The sequence below is a fragment of the Mus caroli genome, unplaced genomic scaffold, assembly GCF_978045245.1.
Source record: "Mus caroli unplaced genomic scaffold, Mus_caroli_1 scaffold_7, whole genome shotgun sequence".
Classification (NCBI taxonomy): domain Eukaryota; kingdom Metazoa; phylum Chordata; class Mammalia; order Rodentia; family Muridae; genus Mus; species Mus caroli.
In genome coordinates this window covers 79,012,803-79,020,585 of record NW_028227262.1, presented here as the reverse complement: position 1 = coordinate 79,020,585, position 7,783 = coordinate 79,012,803, and the positions used below count along the sequence as shown (strand labels likewise).

The following is a 7,783-nucleotide window of genomic DNA, read 5'->3' as shown; positions in this document are numbered from 1 at the left end:
TAATATAATTTTATTTTTTATGAAAGTCAATATTCTTGTATAAATACATAAGCTTGACAAAAAGGAGAACTTGAATGATATTGCCAGGAGTCCAAAAGTGAAAGAGACCTCTCATAACTGAGAAAAACAAGAGGCTAGTTCACTTCTATATTCTCCAGTGGGAATATAGCAGAGGCATTTAGTTTAGCCCACAGAAACTCATGGTGAAATTTTCATCCAATTATATAAGATAATAAATTTGTCATGTTCAATATACAGAATTTAAGCATGAGAAGAAAAAAAAACACAAATGTCTTTATTTTTTCATAGAGATATTCCAAATCAAAGGATCTGTTCATTAATTTTCTACCATATTTTGCATCAGTTAGTCAGGCATAGCAGGTCTCAGGCAGAAGGGGATGTATGCAGGTCAAGAGCTATAGGGTGCATGCAGCTGTTGAGAATCTCAAGGTTGTTTATGTAGGAGGCTGAATCACTGTGGGAGGATAGCTGTAATCCTGTCCACAGTAATAATCTGCGAGGTCTTCATCCTGCACACTGCTGATGGTCAGAGTGAAATCTGTTGCAGATCCACTGCCGGTGAAGCGATCAGGGACCCCAGTGTACCGGTTGGATGCCCTGTATATCAGCAGTTTAGGAGACTGCTCTGGTTTCTGTTGATACCAGGATACATAAGTACCCACATCCTCACTGGCCTTGCAGCTCAAGGTGACCCTCTCTCCACTGACATGGACATAAATTTGGGAGATTGGGTCATTACAATGTTCCCATCAGCACCTGCAATCAGAAACAATGAGTATACATATATACACACAAAAGACTTCATGATATAATAGTTGGAATCTAACTTTTCTTTTTTCTTTTTTTTTTTTTTTTTTGGATCCATCCAAAAATCAGCCTCCAAACGCAGTCACCATCGCATATGCCAGCAAGATATTAAAATAACTTTTCTATTTGCATTGTCTGCATGCTATTGGCATCCTATAGGAAATAGCTATTTCTCTACAAATTAATTATTTTAAGATATTATAGTACTTTTAAATGTCTTACCATACAACCAGAGCAGTATGGATATGAAGACCAGAGTCTGTGATTCCATCTTGATGCCCATGCTGGTCTGATGCATTTCAGATCTCACTGCAAAGGCCTAGTTTATAAATCATGGACAGCTGTGCTGGCCTCTAGAAACTTATGCAAAGTAGTCATCAAATAAGGAAGTAAATGACCTGGACCAAGAGTTGTGAGAGAATCCAGGTTAAATCAACAGCCAAAAATACCATCAAAAACAGTAAACAATCACTGAGAATGAAGTTCAAGAACCAATTTAGAGCTCTAGATTCTTTCATAATAGGCTTCCATTAAACTCAAATAATTTATAGCAGGTGAGTTTTTCAGAAATAATACAAGGACTACTTTTGTTGCAATCGTGAGGAAACAATAAATATGGTGGGCAACAACAGAAGAAGTGAAAAATTAGAAAGAAAAGAAAGAAGGGAAAAGAGAGGCAAAAGAAATGAAAGAAGGTAGGGGATGGAGAAGAGGAGAAGAAATTTGGGGTTGGGAAGGGAAGGAAAACTGTGGAGAGGAGAAAATGAATGGAGGGTATAAAAAGGAGAAAAAAAATTTAAAAGAAAGGAAGGAAGATAGGAGAGAAAGGAAGGAAGGAGAGAAAGGAATATGAAAGAAAGGAAGAAAGGAAGAAAGAAAGAGAGAGAGAGAGAAGAGAGAGAGGGAGGGAGGGAGGGAGGGAGGGAGGGAGGGAGGGAGGGAGGGAGGGAGGGAGGGAGGAAGAAAAGTTTCAGGGCAGAAAGTCAGCTCAGTTTTTCAGATCACTTGCTTGTTCTCTTGTAAAACACTCAAGTTTGACACATTCCAAGCATTTATATGGTGATTCTTATCCATCCACATACATACATACATACATACATACATACATACATACAGTTTGAGATGTGAGCCTTCTGCCTTCTTTTGGCTTTCATAGTCTAACCCTCTGAATGTCCATAGGAATCCTTTCTTTACAAGTTTGTTTGTTCATGGTATTTATCACAACAATAGAAAATTATTAAAAAGGGGTAATCCTTCAGCAGATAGGATATTACACCTGGAGGAAGATACAAATAAAACATAAACAATTGTATGTGTTGCATAATACTGTCATGTCTTACTGTATCCATGAAGTCCAAAACCAGTTAGTCAGTTTGTTTTTAAGGAATACATATAAAGCATTAATTAGTATTATTTACATGGGGCCTTTGATTTTGCCTTTAAAATATTAAATTAAATCATGAATATGAGATGGAAGTCTGAAAGAGTCTATCAACACAACATCATATTTCTTTAGGATGGTGTGAGATTTCTGGGTTTCCAAATTTGAGAGTAGATAAGAAGAATTCAGAGTGATATGTGACCCATAAGGAAGAAGCAGGGGATGGGCAAATGGCTTGGAAACAAAACTGTTACATGTACCATCTCACTTATAAATCTTAGATTTTAAACTCAATTATATAAATATAATCATAATTGTAATGGGTGTGTAGTAGGGAAACTAGGAGAGGGAAGAAGACTTGTGGAGAAACAAAACGTGGAACACAAAGAAAGAGAGGGTAAGTGTGTGTCTTACTTGCGATTACTATAGTTATGATGAAATATCATGACCACAATAAACTTAAAGGATGCAAGAATTTAGTAGACTTACACTTCCAGGTGTAACAGTCCACATAACAGCCCATCACTGAAGAAAGTAAGAGCAGGAACTTAAACAGGGTAGGAACACAGAGGCAGGAGCTGACCAGAAGCCATGGAGGAGTGCTGCTTACTTGCTTCCACACTCATGGCTTTCTCAGTTCTATTTGCTATAGAACGCAGGTTCAAAACAAAGGGCTGGCTTCACACACAACGGACTGGATTCTTTACTGTCAATCAGGAATTAATGTTCAACATCCTTAATCATCAGAGAAATGCAAATCAAAACAACCCTGAGATTCCATCTCACATCAGTCAGAATGGCTAAGATCAAAAATTCAGGTGACAGCAGATGCTGGCGAGGTTGTGGAGAAAGAGGAACACTCCTCCATTGTTGGTGGGATTGCAAGCTGGTACAACCACTCTGGAAATCAGTTTGGCAGTTCCTCAGAAAAGTGGACATAATACTACCGGAGGATCCAGCAATACCTCTCCTGGGCATATATCCAGAAGATGTCCCAACCGGTAAGAAGGACAAATGCTCCACCATGTTCATAGCAGCCTTATTTATAATAGCCAGAAGCTGGAAAGAACCCAGATGCCCCTCAACAGAGGAATGGATACAGAAAATGTGATACATTTACACAATGGAGTACTACTCAGCTATTAAAAAGAATGAATTTATGAAATTCCTAGGCAAATGGTTGGACCTGGAGGGCATCATCCTGAGTGAGGTAACTCAATCATAAAAGAACACAAAAGATATGTACTCACTAATAAGTGGTTATTAGTCCAGAAACTTAGTATACCTGAGATATAAGAGACAATTTGTAAAACACATAAAACTGAAGAAAAATGAAGACCAAAGTGTGGACACTTTGCCCCTTCTTAGAATTGGAAACAATCACCCATGGAATGAGTTACAGAGACAAAGTTTGGAGCTGAGACAAAAGAATGGACCATCTAGAGACTGCCATATCCAGGGATCCATCCCATAATTAGCCTCCAAACGATGACACCATTGCATACACTAGCAAGCGTTTGCTGAAAGGACCCTGATATAGCTTTCTCTTGTGAGACTAGTCTGGGGCCTAGCAAACACAGAAGTGGATGCTCACAGTCAGCTATTGGATGGATCACAGGGCCCCCAATGGAGGAGCTAGAGAAAGTATCCAAGGAGCTAAAGAGATCTGCAACCCTGTAGGTGCAACAACATTATGAACTAACCAGTACCCCAGAGCTCTTGACTCTAGCTGCATATGTATCAAAAGATGGACTAGTCGGCCATCACTAGAAAGAGAGGCCCATTGGACATGCAAACTTTATATGCCCCAGTACAGGGGAACGCCAGGGCCAAAAAATGGGAATGGGTGGGTAGGGAAGTAGGGGGGAGGGTATGGGGAACTTTTGGGATAGCATTGGAAATGTAATTGAGGAAAATACGTAATAAAAAAAATATAAAAAAAAAAGAAAAAAGAAAATGCCCTACAAGCTTGTCCACAATCTAGTCTTTTTTTAAAAAAAATATTTTTATTAGATATTTTCTTCATTTACATTTCAAATGCTATCCCAAAAGTCCCCTATACACTCCCCCAGCCCTGCTCCCCAACCCACCCACTCCCACTCCCACTCCCACTCCCTGGCATTCCCCTTACTTGGGCATATAATCTTTGAAAGACTAAGGGCCTCTCCTCCCAGTGAAGGCTAACTAGGCCATCTTCTACTACATATGCAGCTAGAGACACAAGCTCTGGGGGTACTAGTTAGTTCATATTGTTGTTCCTCCTATAGGGTTGCAGACCCCTTCAGCTCCTTGGGTACTTTCTCTAGCTCCTCCATTGGGGGCCTTGTAGCAGCTTTATTTAAAATAGCCAGAAGCTGGAAAGAACCCAGACAGCATTTCAACAAACGATGCTGTCACAACTGGTGGTTATCATGTAGAAGAATGCAAATTGAACCATTCTTATCTCCTTATACAAAGCTCAAGTCTAAGTGGATCGAGGAACTCCACATAAAGCCAGAGACATGGAAACTTATAGAGGAGAAAGTTGGGAAAGTCCTCGAAGATATGGGTACAGGGGGGAGGGGGAATTCCTAAACAGAATAGCAATGGCTTGTGCTGTAAGATGGAGAATTGACAAATGGGACCTCATAAAATTTCAAAGCTTCTGTAAGGCAAAAGATACTGTCAATAAGACAAAAAGTCTGCCCACAGATTAGGAAAGGATCTTTAACAATCCTAAATCAGATAGGGGACTAATATCCAATATATATAAAGAACTCAAGAAGATGGACTCCAGAAAATCAAATAACCCTATTAAAAAATAGGGTACAGAGCTAAACAAAGAATTCTCAACTGAGGAATACTGAATAGCTGAGAAGCACCTGAAAAAAATATTCAACATCCTTTATTATTAGGGAAATGCAAATCAAAACAACCCTGAGATTCCACCTCACACCAGTCAGAATGGCTAAGATCAAAAATTCAGGTGACAGCAGATGCTGGCAAGGATGTGGAGAAAGAGGGACACTCCTCCCTTGTTGGTGGGATTGCAAGCTGGTACAACCACTCTGGAAATCAGTCTGGCGGTTCCTCAGAAAATTGGACATAGTACTACAGGAGGATCCAGCAATACCTGTTCTGGGCATATAACCAGAAGATATTCCAACCTGTAAAAAAGACACATGCTCTACTATGTTCATAGCAGCCTTATTTATAAGAGCCAGGAGCTGGAAAGAACCCAGATGTCCCTCAACAGAGGAATGGATACAGAATTTATGGTACATTTACACAATGGAGTACTACTCAGCTATTAAAAAGAATGAATTTATGAAAGTCCTAGCCAAATGGATGGACCTGGAGGGCATCATCTTGAGTGAAGTAACACAATCACAAAAGAACTCACACAATATGTATTCATTGATAAGTGGATATTATCCCAAAAACTTAGAAGATCCAAGATACAATTACAAAACACATGAAAATCAAGAAGAAGGAAGACCAAAGTGTGGATACTTCGTTCCTTTTTAGAATCTGGAACAAAGTACCCATGGAAGGAGTTACAGAGACAAAGTTTGGAGCTAAGAAGAAAGGAAAGACCATGCAGAGATTTCCCCACTAAGGGTTCCATCCACCAAACCCAGATACTACTGCGTATACCAGAAATATTTTCCTGACGGGACCCTGACATAGCACTCTCATGTGAGTCTATGCCAATGTCTGGCAAATACAGAAGTGGATGTCCACAGCCACCTATTGAATGGATCACAGGGCCCCTAATGAAGAAGCTAGAGAAAGTACCCAAGGAGCTAAAGGAGTCTGCAACCCTATAGGAGGAACAATGATATGGACTAACCAGTACCCCCAGAGCTGTGTCTCTGGTTTCATAGTAGCAGAAGATGACCTAGTTGGCCATCAATGGGAGAAGAGGTCCTCGGTATTGCAAAGATCATATGCCCCAGTACAGGGGAATACCAGGGCCAGGAAGCAGGAGTAGGTGGGTTGGGATGCAGGACAGGGAGAGAGTATAGGGGGCTTTAGGGATAGCATTTGAAATGTAAATGGAGAAAATATCTAATAAAAAAATTTAAAAATAAAAAAGGAATGTAAATAGAAGAATCAGTAAAGGAAAAATTCAGAAAAATACGGATATCACTAAGCAAGTATGAAAAGTATGTAGTAAAAAAAGTAAGAAACAAATATTTTCTATATACTCCTAACCAAGACAGTTTCCCAACATCACCACATCAGCACATAGTTGCTTCCTGCTGACACACTCAGGAAGGATGGAGACTGTGTCATCACAATGTCCCCACAGGTACCTGAAATAATGAATATATTGGATACCAGATATATAGAACTATAAAAAGATCAACTCCTCATATTCAATCAACATAGTTTGTGATAAATTGTTACAGAATGAAAAGAAAAACAATACTGTGGTATTTTTCTGAATTTTGGTGTATAGAATATTTATACCAAAACATAAGACGCATGGAAGACATTATTTTATACTGGGCTCTGTAAACATTTTCTTCAGTTTTTCAGGCATGCTAGGTGTCAGGCAGAAGGAGGAAGTGTGCATAGCCAGGGCTGTGTGTGATGTACACTGCTGTTGAGACTCTTAAGGAGGTTTGTGTAGGAGGCTGAAGCACTGTGGGGGGATAACTATAATCATTCTGACAGTAATAAACTGCCAGGTCTTCAGCCTGCACACTGCTGATGGTGAGAGTGAAATCTGTTCCAGATCCACTGCCTGTGAAGCAATCAGGGACCCCAGATTCCCTAGTGGATGCCCAGTAGATCAGCAGTTTAGGAGACTGCCCTGGTTTCTGCTGGTACCAGGCCAAGTAGTTCTTTTGGTTTCCACTGTATAGTCAGACTCTGACTGGACTTGCAGCTCATAGTGACCTTCTCTCCTGCTGACACACTCAGGAAGGATGGAGACTGTGTCATCACAATGTCCCCACAGGTACCTGAAATAATGAATATACAGTGAAAATGCATATCTACACTAATATATATGTATTATAATTACAGTTGTAATTTGTCATTTAAATGTCCTTAAAATGTCATAATATCAAAACATTATTGTGTAAGAAATACTATACACTGGCATATATTATAAATTGCTTATTACAAAGATGAAACTTTGAAAAGGTTTAAGTACTTTAAATTTCTTACCAGATACCCAGAGCAGCAGGGACATGAGGACCTGAGTCTGTGATTCCATCTTGCTCCACCTGCCTTCCAGATGTAGATCAGTCACAATGCAAAGGCCTGGTTTATAAATTCTGAGCAGGGGGGCTGGGCTAGAGGAACCCATGCAAAGCTGACAGAAAATAAAAAGCAAATGCCTGGGCAATGTGTGAGTGAGTGCCTGGTGTCAATCAGCAGGCAAAAATGTCACCAGAGAAAGCATAAGAAAACACTGAAAGTGATTGGCTTCCTCATCACCAACAGAAATCTACTGTGTCATCTTAAAGGTTTGGTTAAAATCCAAGACATATTTAAATCAGGTGACTTTTTTGAAACTTACGGAGGGCTATCTCAGATTAACCATTCTGCAAACATGATAAGATATGCTGAGAAAAAAAT

At 39.7% G+C, this 7,783-nt stretch overlaps 1 pseudogene; it reads right to left on the bottom strand.

Annotated features, from left to right (window-relative positions):
* Positions 1 to 6,738: 6,738 nt before the first annotated feature.
* Positions 6,739 to 7,511, bottom strand: LOC110295657 (immunoglobulin kappa variable 4-1 pseudogene; annotated as a pseudogene).
* Positions 7,512 to 7,783: the final 272 nt, after the last annotated feature.